We start from the raw sequence: 15,364 nt of genomic DNA, 5'->3' as shown, positions 1-15,364 counted from the left end.
AGGTCCGGGGACGGGCTCTCAGCGGGGCAGGGCTGGATATCAGGTCCGGGGACGGGCTCTCAGCGGGGCAGGGCTAGATATCAGGTCCGGGGACGGGCTCTCAGCGGGGCAGGGCTGGATAACAGGTCTGGGGACGGGCTCTCAGCGGGGCAGGGCTGGATATCAGGTCCGGGGACGGGCTCTCAGCGGGCAGGGCTGGATATCAGGTCCGGGGACGGGCTCTCAGCGGGGCAGGGCTGGATATCAGGTCCGGGGACGGGCTCTCAGCGGGGCAGGGCTGGATATCAGGTCCGGGGACGGGCTCTCAGCGGGGCAGGGCTGGATATCAGGTCCGGGGACGGGCTCTCAGTGGGGCAGGGCTGGATATCAGGTCCGGGGACGGGCTCTCAGCGGGGCAGGGCTGGATATCAGGTCCGGGGACGGGCTCTCAGCGGGGCAGGGCTGGATATCAGGTCCAGGGACGGGCTCTCAGCGGGGCTGGATATCAGGCCCGGGGACGGGCTCTCAGCGGGGCAGGGCTGGATATCAGGTCCGGGGACGGGCTCTCAGCGGGGCAGGGCTGGATATCAGGTCCAGGGACCGTCTCTCAGCGGGGCAGGGCTGGATATCAGGTCCGGGGACGGGATCTCAGCGGGGCGGGGCGGGGCTGGATATCAGGTCCAGGGACCGTCTCTCAGCGGGGCAGGGCTGGATATCAGGTCCGGGGACGGGCTCTCAGCGGGGCAGGGCTGGATATCAGGTCCGGGGACGGGCTCTCAGCGGGGCAGGGCTGGATATCAGGTCCGGGGACGGGCTCTCAGCGGGGCAGGGCTGGATATCAGGTCCGGGGACGGGCTCTCAGCGGGCAGGGCTGGATATCAGGTCCGGGGACGGGCTCTCAGCGGGGCAGGGCTGGATATCAGGTCCGGGGACGGGCTCTCAGCGGGGCAGGGCTGGATATCAGGTCCGGGGACGGGCTCTCAGCGGGGCAGGGCTGGATATCAGGTCCGGGGACGGGCTCTCAGCGGGGCAGGGCTGGATATCTGGTCCGGGGACGGGCTCAGCGGGGCAGGGCTGGATATTAGGTCCGGGGACAGCTCTCAGCGGGGCAGGGATGGATATCAGGTCCGGGGACGGGCTCTCAGCGGGGCAGGGCTGGATATCAGGTCCGGGGACAGGCTCTCAGTGGGGCAGGGCTGGATATCAGGTCCGGGGACAGGCTCTCAGCGGGGCAGGGCTGGATATCAGGTCCGGGGACGGGCTCTCAGCGGGGCAGGGCTGGATATCAGGTCCGGGGACGGGCTCTCAGCGGGGCAGGGCTGGATATCAGGTCCGGGGACGGGCTCTCAGCGGGGCAGGGCTGGATATCAGGTCCGGGGACGGGCTCTCAGCGGGGCAGGGCTGGATATCTGGTCCGGGGACGGGCTCAGCGGGGCAGGGCTGGATATTAGGTCCGGGGACAGCTCTCAGCGGGGCAGGGATGGATATCAGGTCCGGGGACGGGCTCAGCGGGGCAGGGCTGGATATCAGGTCCGGGGACAGCTCTCAGCGGGGCAGGGATGGATATCAGGTCCGGGGACGGGCTCAGCGGGGCAGGGCTGGATATCAGGTCCGGGGACAGCTCTCAGCGGGGCAGGGCTGGATATCAGGTCCGGGGACTGGCTCTCAGCGGGGCAGGGCTGGATATCTGGTCCGGGGACGGGCTCAGCGGGGCAGGGCTGGATATCAGGTCCGGGGACAGCTCTCAGCGGGGCAGGGCTGGATATCAGGTCCGGGGACGGGCTCTCAGCGGGGCAGGGCTGGATATCAGGTCCGGGGACGGGCTCTCAGCGGGCAGGGCTGGATATCAGGTCCGGGGACGGGCTCTCAGCGGGGCAGGGCTGGATATCAGGTCCGGGGACGGGCTCTCAGTGGGGCAGGGCTGGATATCAGGTCCGGGGACGGGCTCTCAGCGGGGCAGGGCTGGATATCAGGTCCGGGGACGGGCTCTCAGCGGGGCAGGGCTGGATATCAGGTCCGGGGACGGGCTCTCAGCGGGGCAGGGCTGGATATCAGGTCCGGGGACGGGCTCTCAGCGGGGCAGGGCTGGATATCAGGTCCGGGGACGGGCTCTCAGCGGGGCAGGGCTGGATATCAGGTCCGGGGACGGGCTCTCAGCGGGCAGGGCTGGATATCAGGTCCGGGGACGGGCTCTCAGCGGGGCAGGGCTGGATATCAGGTCCGGGGACGGGCTCTCAGCGGGGCAGGGCTGGATATCAGGTCCGGGGACGGGCTCTCAGCGGGGCAGGGCTGGATATCAGGTCCGGGGACGGGCTCTCAGCGGGGCAGGGCTGGATATCTGGTCCGGGGACGGGCTCAGCGGGGCAGGGCTGGATATTAGGTCCGGGGACAGCTCTCAGCGGGGCAGGGATGGATATCAGGTCCGGGGACGGGCTCAGCGGGGCAGGGCTGGATATCAGGTCCGGGGACAGCTCTCAGCGGGGCAGGGCTGGATATCAGGTCCGGGGACGGGCTCTCAGCGGGGCAGGGCTGGATATCAGGTCCGGGGACGGGCTCTCAGCGGGCAGGGCTGGATATCAGGTCCGGGGACGGGCTCTCAGCGGGGCAGGGCTGGATATCAGGTCCTGGGACGGGCTCTCAGTGGGGCAGGGCTGGATATCAGGTCCGGGGACGGGCTCTCAGCGGGGCAGGGCTGGATATCAGGTCCGGGGACGGGCTCTCAGCGGGGCAGGGCTGGATATCAGGTCCGGGGACGGGCTCTCAGCGGGGCAGGGCTGGATATCAGGTCCGGGGACGGGCTCTCAGCGGGGCAGGGCTGGATATCAGGTCCGGGGACGGGCTCTCAGCGGGGCAGGGCTGGATATCAGGTCCGGGGACGGGCTCTCAGCGGGGCAGGGCTGGAAATCAGGTCCAGGGACGGGCTCTCAGCGGGGCGGGGCTGGATATCAGGCCCGGGGACGGGCTCTCAGCGGGGCAGGGTTGGATATCAGGTCCGGGGACGGGCTCTCAGCGGGGCAGGGCTGGATATCAGGTCCGGGGACGGGCTCTCAGTGGGGCAGGGCTGGATATCAGGTCCGGGGACGGGCTCTCAGCGGGGCAGGGCTGGATATCAGGTCCAGGGACCGTCTCTCAGCGGGGCAGGGCTGGATATCAGGTCCGGGGACGGGATCTGAGCGGGGCGGGGCGGGGCTGGATATCAGGTCCAGGGACCGTCTCTCAGCGGGGCAGGGCTGGATATCAGGTCCGGGGACGGGCTCTCAGCGGGGCAGGGCTGGATATCAGGTCCGGGACGGGCTCTCAGCGGGGCAGGGCTGGATATCAGGTCCGGGGACGGGCTCTCAGCGGGGCAGGGCTGGATATCAGGTCCGGGGACGGGCTCTCAGCGGGGCAGGGCTGGATATCAGGTCCGGGGATGGGCTCTCAGCGGGGCAGGGCTGGATATCAGGTCCGGGGACGGGCTCTCAGCGGGGCAGGGCTGGATATCAGGTCCGGGGACGGGCTCTCAGCGGGGCAGGGCTGGATATCAGGTCCAGGGACGGGCTCTCAGCGGGGCAGGGCTGGATATCAGGTCCGGGGACGGGCTCTCAGCGGGGCAGGGCTGAATATCTGGTCCGGGGATGGGCTCAGCGGGGCAGGGCTGGATATTAGGTCCGGGGACAGCTCTCAGCGGGGCAGGGATGGATATCAGGTCCGGGGACGGGCTCTCAGCGGGGCAGGGCTGGATATCAGGTCCGGGGACAGGCTCTCAGTGGGGCAGGGCTGGATATCAGGTCCGGGGACAGGCTCTCAGCGGGGCAGGGCTGGATATCAGGTCCGGGGACGGGCTCTCAGCGGGGCAGGGCTGGATATCAGGTCCGGGGACGGGCTCTCAGCGGGGCAGGGCTGGATATCAGGTCCGGGGACGGGCTCTCAGCGGGGCAGGGCTGGATATCAGGACCGGGGACGGGCTCTCAGCGGGGCAGGGCTGGATATCAGGTCCGGGGACGGGCTCTCAGCGGGGCAGGGCTGGATATCAGGTCCGGGGACAGGCTCTCAGCGGGGCAGGGCTGGATATCAGGTCCGGGGACGGGCTCTCAGCGGGGCAGGGCTGGATATCAGGTCCGGGGACTGGCTCTCAGCGGGGCAGGGCTGGATATCTGGTCCGGGGACGGGCTCAGCGGGGCAGGGCTGGATATCAGGTCCGGGGACAGCTCTCAGCGGGGCAGGGCTGGATATCAGGTCCGGGGACGGGCTCTCAGCGGGGCAGGGCTGGATATCAGGTCCGGGGACGGGCTCTCAGCGGGGCAGGGCTGGATATCAGGCCCGGGGACGGGCTCTCAGCGGGGCAGGGCTGGATATCAGGTCCGGGGACGGGCTCAGCGGGGCAGGGCTGGATATCAGGTCCGGGGACGAGCTCTCAGTGGGGCAGGGCTGGATATCAGGTCCGGGGACCGGCTCTCAGCAGGGCAGGGCTGCATATCAGGTCCGGGGACGAGCTATCAGTGGGGCAGGGCTGGATAACAGGTCCGGGGACGGGCTCTCAGCGGGGCAGGGCTGGATATCAGGTCCGGCCTCTCAGCGGGGCAGGGCTGGATATCAGGTCCGGGGACGGGCTGTCAGCGGGGCAGGGCTGGATATCAGGTCCGGGGACGGGCTCTCAGCGGGGCAGGGCTGGATATCAGGTCCGGGGACGGGCTCTCAGCGGGGCAGGGCTGGATATCAGGTCCGGGGACGGGCTCTCAGCGGGGCAGGGCTGGATATCAGGTCCGGGGACGGGCTCTCAGCGGGGCAGGGCTGGATATCAGGTCCGGGGACGGGCTCTCAGCGGGGCAGGGCTGGAAATCAGGTCCAGGGACGGGCTCTCAGCGGGGCGGGGCTGGATATCAGGCCCGGGGACGGGCTCTCAGCGGGGCAGGGCTGGATATCAGGTCCGGGGACGGGCTCTCAGCGGGGCAGGGCTGGATATCAGGTCCGGGGACGGGCTCTCAGCGGGGCAGGGCTGGATATCAGGTCCGGGGACGGGCTCTCAGCGGGGCAGGGCTGGATATCAGGTCCAGGGACCGTCTCTCAGCGGGGCAGGGCTGGATATCAGGTCCGGGGACGGGATCTGAGCGGGGCGGGGCGGGGCTGGATATCAGGTCCAGGGACCGTCTCTCAGCGGGGCAGGGCTGGATATCAGGTCCGGGGACGGGCTCTCAGCGGGGCAGGGCTGGATATCAGGTCCGGGGACGGGCTCTCAGCGGGGCAGGGCTGGATATCAGGTCCGGGGACGGGCTCTCAGCGGGGCAGGGCTGGATATCAGGTCCGGGGACGGGCTCTCAGCGGGGCAGGGCTGGATATCAGGTCCGGGGACGGGCTCTCAGCGGGGCAGGGCTGGATATCAGGTCCGGGGACGGGCTCTCAGCGGGGCAGGGCTGGATATCAGGTCCGGGGACGGGCTCTCAGCGGGGCAGGGCTGGATATCAGGTCCAGGGACGGGCTCTCAGCGGGGCAGGGCTGGATATCAGGTCCGGGGACGGGCTCTCAGCGGGGCAGGGCTGGATATCTGGTCCGGGGATGGGCTCAGCGGGGCAGGGCTGGATATTAGGTCCGGGGACAGCTCTCAGCGGGGCAGGGATGGATATCAGGTCCGGGGACGGGCTCTCAGCGGGGCAGGGCTGGATATCAGGTCCGGGGACAGGCTCTCAGTGGGGCAGGGCTGGATATCAGGTCCGGGGACAGGCTCTCAGCGGGGCAGGGCTGGATATCAGGTCCGGGGACGGGCTCTCAGCGGGGCAGGGCTGGATATCAGGTCCGGGGACGGGCTCTCAGCGGGGCAGGGCTGGATATCAGGTCCGGGGACGGGCTCTCAGCGGGGCAGGGCTGGATATCAGGACCGGGGACGGGCTCTCAGCGGGGCAGGGCTGGATATCAGGTCCGGGGACGGGCTCTCAGCGGGGCAGGGCTGGATATCAGGTCCGGGGACAGGCTCTCAGCGGGGCAGGGCTGGATATCAGGTCCGGGGACGGGCTCTCAGCGGGGCAGGGCTGGATATCAGGTCCGGGGACTGGCTCTCAGCGGGGCAGGGCTGGATATCTGGTCCGGGGACGGGCTCAGCGGGGCAGGGCTGGATATCAGGTCCGGGGACAGCTCTCAGCGGGGCAGGGCTGGATATCAGGTCCGGGGACGGGCTCTCAGCGGGGCAGGGCTGGATATCAGGTCCGGGGATGGGCTCTCAGCGGGGCAGGGCTGGATATCAGGTCCGAGGACGGGCTCTCAGCGGGGCAGGGCTGGATATCAGGGACGGGCTCTCAGCGGGGCAGGGCTGGATATCAGGTCCGGGGACGGGCTCTCAGCAGGGCAGGGCTGGATATCAGGTCCGGGGACGGGCTCTCAGCGGGGCAGGGCTGGATATCAGGTCGGGGGACGGGCTCTCAGCGGAGAAGGGCTGGATATCAGGTCCGGGGACGGGCTCTCAGCGGGGCAGGGCTGGATATCAGGTCCGGGGACGGGCTCTCAGCGGGGCAGGGCTGGATATCAGGTCCGGGGACGGGCTCTCAGCGGGGCAGGGCTGGATATCAGGTCCGGGGACGGGCTCTCAGCGGGGCAGGGCTGGATATCAGGTCCGGGGACGGGCTCTCAGCGGGGCAGGGCTGGATATCAGGTCCGGGCTCTCAGCGGGGCAGGGCTGGATATCAGGCCCGGGGACGGGCTATCAGCGGGGCAGGGCTGGATATCAGGCCCGGGGACGGGCTCTCAGCGGGGCAGGGCTGGATATCAGGTCCGGGGACGGGCTCTCAGCGGGGCAGGGCTGGATATCAGGTCCGGGGACAGGCTCTCAGCGGGGCAGGGCTGGATATCAGGTCCGGGGACGGGCTCTCAGCGGGGCAGGGCTGGATATCAGGTCCGGGGACAGGCTCTCAGCGGGGCAGGGCTGGATATCAGGCCTGGGGACGGGCTCTCAGCGGGGCAGGGCTGGATATCAGGTCCGGGGACGGGCTCTCAGCGGGGCAGGGCTGGATATCAGGTCCGGGGACGGGCTCTCAGCGGGGCAGGGCTGGATATCACTTCCGGGGACGGGCTCTCAGCGGGGCAGGGCTGCATATCAGGTCCGGGGACGGGCTCTCAGCGGGGCAGGGCTGGATATCAGGTCCGGGGACGGGCTCCCACCGGGCCAGGGCTGGATATCACTTCCGGGGACGGGCTCTCAGCGGGGCAGGGCTGGATATCATGCCGGGGACGGGCTCTCAGCGGGGCAGGGCTGGATATCAGGTCCGGGGACGGGCTCTCAGTGGGGCAGGGCTGGATATCAGGTCCGGGGACAGGCTCTCAGCGGGGCAGGGCTGGATATCAGGCCTGGGGACGGGCTCTCAGCGGGGCAGGGCTGGATATCAGGTCCGGGGACGGGCTCTCAGCAGGGCAGGGCTGGATATCAGGTCCGGGGACGGCTCTCACCGGGGCAGGGCAGGATATCAGGCCCGGGGACGGGCTCTCAGCGGGGCAGGGCTGGATATCAGGTCCGGGGACGGGCTCTCAGCGGGGCAGGGCTGGATATCGGGGACGGGCTCTCAGCGGGGCAGGGCTGGATATCAGGTCCGGGGACGGGCTCTCAGCGGGGCAGGGCTGGATATCAGGTCCGGGGATGGGCTCTCAGCGGGGCAGGGCTGGATATCAGGTCCGGGGACGGGCTCTCAGTGGGGCAGGGCTGGATATCAGGTCCGGGGACGGGCTCTCAGCGGGGCAGGGCTGGATATCAGGGACGGGCTCTCAGCGGGGCAGGGCTGGATATCAGGTCCGGGGACGGGCTCTCAGCAGGGCAGGGCTGGATATCAGGTCCGGGGACGGGCTCTCAGCGGGGCAGGGCTGGATATCAGGTCCGGGGACGGGCTCTCAGCGGAGAAGGGCTGGATATCAGGTCCGGGGACGGGCTCTCAGCGGGGCAGGGCTGGATATCAGGTCCGGGGACGGGCTCTCAGCGGGGCAGGGCTGGATATCAGGTCCGGGGACGGGCTCTCAGCGGGGCAGGGCTGGATATCAGGTCCGGGGACGGGCTCTCAGCGGGGCAGGGCTGGATATCAGGTCCGGGGACGGGCTCTCAGCGGGGCAGGGCTGGATATCAGGTCCGGGGACGGGCTCTCAGCGGGGCAGGGCTGGATATCAGGTCCGGGCTCTCAGCGGGGCAGGGCTGGATATCAGGTCCGGGGACGGGCTATCAGCGGGGCAGGGCTGGATATCAGGCCCGGGGACGGGCTCTCAGCGGGGCAGGGCTGGATATCAGGCCTGGGGACCGGCTCTAAGCGGGCAGGGCTGGATATCAGGTCCGGGGACGGGCTCTGAGCGGGGCAGGGCTGGATATCAGGTCCAGGGACGGGCTCTCAGCGGGGCGGGGCTGGATATCAGGTCCGGGGACGGGCTCTCAGCGGGGCAGGGCTGGATATCAGGTCCGGGGACGGGCTCTCAGCGGGGCAGGGCTGGATATCAGGTCTGGGGACCGGCTCTCAGCGGGGCAGGGCTGGATATCAGGTCCGGGGATGGGCTCTCAGCGGGGCAGGGCTGGATATCAGGTCCGGGGACGGGCTCTCAGCGGGGCAGGGCTGGATATCAGGTCCGGGGACGGGCTCTCAGCGGGGCAGGGCTGGATATCAGGCCCGGGGACGGGCTCTCAGCAGGGCAGGGCTGGATATCAGGTCCGGGGACGGGCTCTCAGCGGGGCAGGGATGGATATCAGGTCCGGGGACGGGCTCTCAGCGGGGCAGGGCTGGATATCAGGTCCGGGGACAGGCTCTCAGCGGGGCAGGGCTGGATATCAGGTCCAGGGACCGTCTCTCAGCGGGGCAGGGCTGGATATCAGGTCCGGGGACGGGCTCTCAGCGGGGCAGGGCTGGATATCAGGTCCGGGGACGGGCTCTCAGCAGGGCAGGGCTGGATATAAGGTCCAGGGACGGGCTCTCAGCGGGGCAGGGCTGGATATCAGGTCCGGGCTCTCAGCGGGGCAGGGCTGGATATCAGGTCCGGGGACGGGCTCTCAGCGGGGCAGGGCTGGATATAAGTACCTGGGACGGGCTCTCAGCGGGGCAGGGCTGAGTATCAGGCCCGGGGGCGGGCTCTCAGCGGGGCAGGGCTGAGTATCAGGCCCGGGGGCGGGCTCTCAGCGGGCAGGGCTGGATATAAGTTCCGGGGACCGGCTCTCAGCGGGGCGGGGCTGGATATCAGGTCTGGGGACGGGCTCTCAGCGGGGCAGGGCTGGATATCAGGTCCGGGGACGGGCTCTCAGCGGGGCAGGGCTGGATATCAGGTCCGGGGACCGGCACTCAGCGGGGCAGGGCTGGATATCAGGTCCGGGGACGGGCTCTCAGCGGGGCAGGGCTGGATATCAGGTCCGGGCTCTCAGCGGGGCAGGGCTGGATATCAGGTCCGGGGACGGGCTATCAGCGGGGCAGGGCTGGATATCAGGCCCGGGGACGGGCTCTCAGCGGGGCAGGGCTGGATATCAGGCCTGGGGACCGGCTCTAAGCGGGCAGGGCTGGATATCAGGTCCGGGGACGGGCTCTGAGCTGGGCAGGGCTGGATATCAGGTCCAGGGACGGGCTCTCAGCGGGGCGGGGCTGGATATCAGGTCCGGGGACGGGCTCTCAGCGGGGCAGGGCTGGATATCAGGTCCGGGGACGGGCTCTCAGCGGGGCAGGGCTGGATATCAGGTCTGGGGACCGGCTCTCAGCGGGGCAGGGCTGGATATCAGGTCCGGGGATGGGCTCTCAGCGGGGCAGGGCTGGATATCAGGTCCGGGGACGGGCTCTCAGCGGGGCAGGGCTGGATATCAGGTCCGGGGACGGGCTCTCAGCGGGGCAGGGCTGGATATCAGGCCCGGGGACGGGCTCTCAGCAGGGCAGGGCTGGATATCAGGTCCGGGGACGGGCTCTCAGCGGGGCAGGGATGGATATCAGGTCCGGGGACGGGCTCTCAGCGGGGCAGGGCTGGATATCAGGTCCGGGGACAGGCTCTCAGCGGGGCAGGGCTGGATATCAGGTCCAGGGACCGTCTCTCAGCGGGGCAGGGCTGGATATCAGGTCCGGGGACGGGCTCTCAGCGGGGCAGGGCTGGATATCAGGTCCGGGGACGGGCTCTCAGCAGGGCAGGGCTGGATATAAGGTCCAGGGACGGGCTCTCAGCGGGGCAGGGCTGGATATCAGGTCCGGGCTCTCAGCGGGGCAGGGCTGGATATCAGGTCCGGGGACGGGCTCTCAGCGGGGCAGGGCTGGATATAAGTACCTGGGACGGGCTCTCAGCGGGGCAGGGCTGAGTATCAGGCCCGGGGGCGGGCTCTCAGCGGGCAGGGCTGGATATAAGTTCCGGGGACCGGCTCTCAGCGGGGCGGGGCTGGATATCAGGTCTGGGGACGGGCTCTCAGCGGGGCAGGGCTGGATATCAGGTCCGGGGACGGGCTCTCAGCGGGCAGGGCTGGATATCAGGTCCGGGGACCGGCACTCAGCGGGGCAGGGCTGGATATCAGGTCCGGGGACGGGCTCTCAGCGGGGCAGGGCTGGATATCAGGTCCGGGGACGGGCTCTCAGCGGGGCAGGGCTGGATATCAGGTCCAGGGACCGTATCTCAGCGGGGCAGGGCTGGATATCAGGTCCGGGGACGGGCTCTCAGCGGGGCAGGGCTGGATATCAGGCCCGGGGACGGGCTCTCAGCGGGGCAGGGCTGGATATCAGGTCCGGGGACGAGCTCTCAGCGGGGCAGGGGCTGGATATCAGGCCTGGGGACGGGCTCTCAGCGGGGCAGGGCTGGATATCAGGTCCGGGGACCGGCTCTCAGCGGAGCAGGGCTGGATATCAGGTCCGGGGACGGGCTCTCAGCGGGGCAGGGCTGGATATCGGGTCCGGGGACGGGCTCTCAGCGGGGCAGGGCTGGATATCAGGTCCGGGGACGGGCTCTCAGCGGGGCAGGGCTGGATATAAGTACCTGGGACAGGCTCTCAGCGGGGCAGGGCTGGATATCAGGTCCGGGGACGGGCTCTCAACGGGGCAGGGGCTGGATATCAGGCCTGGGGACGGGCTCTCAGCGGGGCAGGGCTGGATATCAGGTCCGGGGACGGGCTCTCAGCGGGGCAGGGCTGGATATCAGGTCCGGGGACTGGCTCTCAGCGGGGCAGGGCTGGATATCAGGTCCGGGGACGGGCTCTCAGCGGGGCAGGGCTGGATATCAGGTCCGGGGACGGGCTCTCAGCGGGGCAGGGCTGGATATCGGGTCCGGGGACGGGCTCTCAGCGGGGCAGGGCTGGATATCAGGTCCGGGGACGGGCTCTCAGCGGGGCAGGGCTGGATATCAGGTCCGGGGACGGGCTCTCAGCGGGGAAGGGCTGGATATAAGTACCTGGGACCGGCTCTCAGCGGGGCAGGGCTGGATATCAGGTCCGGGGATGGGCTCTCAGCGGGGCAGGGCTGGATATCAGGTCCGGGGACGGGCTCTCAGCTGGGCAGGGCTGGATATCAGGCCCGGGGACCGGCTCTCAGCGGGGCGGGGCTGGATATCAGGTCCGGGGACGGGCTCTCAGCGGGGCAGGGCTGGATATCAGGTCCGGGGACGGGCTCTCAGCGGGGCAGGGCTGGATATAAGTACCTGGGACCGGCTCTCAGCGGGGCAGGGCTGGATATCAGGTCCAGGGATGGGCTCTCAGCGGGGCAGGGCTGGATATCAGGTCCGGGGACGGGCTCTCAGCGGGGCAGGGCTGGATATCAGGTCCGGGGACCGGCTCTCAGCGGGGCAGGGCTGGATATCAGGTCCTGGGACGGGCTCTCAGCGGGGCAGGGCTGGATATTAGGTCCGGGGACCGGCTCTCAGCGGGCAGGGCTGGATATCAGGTCCGGGGACGGGCTCTCAGCGGGGCAGGGCTGGATATCAGGTCCGGGGACGGGCTCTCAGCGGGGCAGGGCTGGATATCAGGTCCGGGGACGGGCTCTCAGTGGGGCAGGGCTGGATATCAGGTCCGGGGACGGGCTCTCAGCGGGGCAGGGCTGGATATCAGGTCCGGGGACGGGCTCTCAGCGGGGCAGGGCTGGATATCAGGTCCGGGGACGGGCTCTCAGCGGGGCAGGGCTGGATATCAGGCCCTGGGACGGGCTCTCAGCGGGGCAGGGCTGGATATCAGGTCCGGGGACGGGCTCTCAGCGGGGCAGGGCTGGATATCAGGTCCGGAGACCGGCTCTCAGCAGGGCAGGGCTGGATAACAGGTCCGGAGACCGTCTCTCAGCGGGCAGGGCTGGATATCAGGCTTGGGGACCGTCTCTCAGCGGGGCAGGGCTGGATATCAGGTCCGGGGACGGGCTCTCAGCGGGGCAGGGCTGGATATCAGGTCCGGGGACGGGCTCTCAGCAGGGCAGGGCTGGATATCAGGTCCGGGGACGGGCTCTCAGCGGGGCAGGGCTGGATATCAGGTCCAGGGATGGGCTCTCAGCGGGGCAGGGCTGGATATCAGGCCCGGGGACCGGCTCTCAGCAGGGCAGGGCTGGATATCAGGTCCGGGGACGGGCTCTCAGCGGGGCAGGGCTGGATATCAGGTCCGGGGACGGGCTCTCAGCGGGGCAGGGCTGGATATCAGGTCCGGGGACCGGCTCTCAGCGGGGCAGGGCTGGATATCAGGTCCGGGGACGGGCTCTCAGCGGGGCAGGGCTGGATATCAGGTCCGGGGACGGGCTCTCAGCGGGGCAGGGCTGGATATCAGGTCCGGGGACCGGCTCTCAGCGGGGCAGGGCTGGATATCAGGCCCGGGGACGGGCTCTCAGCAGGGCAGGGCTGGATATCAGGTCCAGGGACGGGCTCTCAGCGGGGCGGGGCTGGATATCAGGTCCGGGGACCGGCTCTCAGCGGGGCAGGGCTGGATATCAGGTCCGGGGACGGGCTCTCAGCGGGGCAGGGCTGGATATCAGGTCCGGGGACCGGCTCTCAGCGGGGCAGGGCTGGATATCAGGCCCGGGGACCGGCTCTCAGCAGGGCAGGGCTGGATATCAGGTCCAGGGTCGGGATCTCAGCGGGGCAGGGCTGGATATCAGGTCCGGGGACAGCTCTCAGCGGGGCAGGGCTGGATATCAGGTCCGGGGACGGGCTCTCAGCGGGGAAGGGCTGGATATCAGGTCCAGGGACGGGCTCTCAGCGGGGCAGGGCTGGATATCAGGTCCGGGGACGGGCTCTCAGCGGGGCAGGGCTGGATATCAGGTCCGGGGATGGGCTCTCAGCGGGGCAGGGCTGGATATCAGGTCCGGGGACGGGCTCTCAGCAGGGCAGGGCTGGATATCAGGTCCGGGGACGGGCTCTCAGCGGGGCAGGGCTGGATATCAGGTCCGGGGACGGGCTCTCAGCGGGGCAGGGCTGGATATCAGGCCCGGGGACGGGCTCTCAGCGGGGCAGGGCTGGATATCAGGTCCGGGGGCGGGCTCTCAGCGGGGCAGGGCTGGATATCAGGTCCGGGGACCGGCTCTCAGCGGGGCAGGGCTGGATATCAGGTCCGGGGACGGGCTCTCAGCGGGGCAGGGCTGGATATCAGGTCCGGGGACCGGCTCTCAGCGGGGCAGGGCTGGATATCAGGTCCGGGGGCGGGCTCTCAGCGGGGCAGGGCTGGATATCAGGTCCGGGGACCGGCTCTCAGCGGGGTAGGGCTGGATATCAGGTCCGGGGACGGGCTCTCAGCGGGGCAGGGCTGGATATTAGGTCCGGGGACCGGCTCTCAGCGGGCAGGGCTGGATATCAGGTCCGGAGACGGGCTCTCAGCGGGGCAGGGCTGGATATCAGGTCCAGGGACGGGCTCTCAGCGGGGCAGGGCTGGATATCAGGTCCAGGGACGGGCTCTCAGCGGGGCAGGGCTGGATATCAGGTCCGGGGACGGGCTCTCAGCGGGGCAGGGCTGGATATCAGGTCCAGGGACGGGCTCTCAGCGGGGCAGGGCTGGATATCAGGTCCGGGGACGGGCTCTCAGCGGGGCAGGGCTGGATATCAGGTCCGGGGACGGGCTCTCAGCGGGGCAGGGCTGGATATCAGGTCCGGGGACGGGCTCTCAGCGGGGCAGGGCTGGATATCAGGTCCGGGGACGGGCTCTCAGTGGGGCAGGGCTGGATATCAGGTCCGGGGACGTGCTCTCAGCGGGGCAGGGCTGGATATCAGGTCCGGGGACGGGCTCTCAGCGGGGCAGGGCTGGATATCAGGTCCGGGGACAGGCTCTCAGCGGGGCAGGGCTGGATATCAGGTCCGGGGACCGGCTCTCAGCGGGGCAGGGCTGGATATCAGGTCCGGGGGCGGGCTCTCAGCGGGGCAGGGCTGGATATCAGGTCCGGGGACCGGCTCTCAGCGGGGTAGGGCTGGATATTAGGTCCGGGGACCGGCTCTCAGCGGGCAGGGCTGGATATCAGGTCCGGAGACGGGCTCTCAGCGGGGCAGGGCTGGATATCAGGTCCAGGGACGGGCTCTCAGCGGGGCAGGGCTGGATATCAGGTCCAGGGACGGGCTCTCAGCGGGGCAGGGCTGGATATCAGGTCCGGGGACGGGCTCTCAGCGGGGCAGGGCTGGATATCAGGTCCAGGGACGGGCTCTCAGCGGGGCAGGGCTGGATATCAGGTCCGGGGACGGGCTCTCAGCGGGGCAGGGCTGGATATCAGGTCCGGGGACGGGCTCTCAGCGGGGCAGGGCTGGATATCAGGTCCGGGGACGGGCTCTCAGCGGGGCACTCTCTCTCACACACACACGTTACCGCCTGGCACTCTCACACACAGACACACACACCTCACCATCTGGCACTCTCACACACACATCACCGCCTGGCACTCTCACATACACACACACACACACACATCACCGCCTGGCACTCTCACATACACACACACACACACACACCTCACCGCCTGGCACTCCCACACACACCTCACCGCCTGGCACTCTCACATACACACACACACACACATCACCGCCTGGCACTCTCACATACACACACACACACACACATACATCACCGCCTGGCACTCTCACACACACCTCACCGCCTGGCACTCTCACACACACCTCACCGCCTGGCACTCTCACATACACCTCACCGCCTGGCACTCTCACATACACACACACACACACCTCACCACCTGGCACTCTCACATACACACACACACACACACACACACACACACCTCATCGCCTGGCACTCTCACACACACCTCACCGCCTGGCACTCTCACACACACCTCACCGCCTGGCACTCCCACACACCTCATCGACCCCTTTAATTATGAACAGACCTTTTTAGAGAGACTAGCAGTGCCAGATTACACACACAGTACATGTACCCACTGTATATCACAGCTGGCATGTATACATATCACTAGTACAGGGCGGGCAGTGGTCCCTCTCGCACACAGACCGCGCTGCCCAAACGCACCCATTGGCGCAT

At 69.0% G+C, this 15,364-nt stretch overlaps 1 protein-coding gene across 1 annotated transcript in view; it reads right to left on the bottom strand.

The window, feature by feature from the left end:
* Positions 1-15,364, bottom strand: part of LOC142474405 (putative flap endonuclease 1 homolog) — a 125,145-nt gene that overhangs the window by 46,944 nt on the left and 62,837 nt on the right. The window lies entirely within an intron of this gene.

The sequence above is a fragment of the Ascaphus truei genome, chromosome 2 (genome assembly GCF_040206685.1).
Source record: "Ascaphus truei isolate aAscTru1 chromosome 2, aAscTru1.hap1, whole genome shotgun sequence".
Taxonomy (NCBI): Eukaryota; Metazoa; Chordata; class Amphibia; order Anura; family Ascaphidae; genus Ascaphus; species Ascaphus truei.
This window is presented reverse-complemented; position numbering and strand designations above follow the sequence as displayed.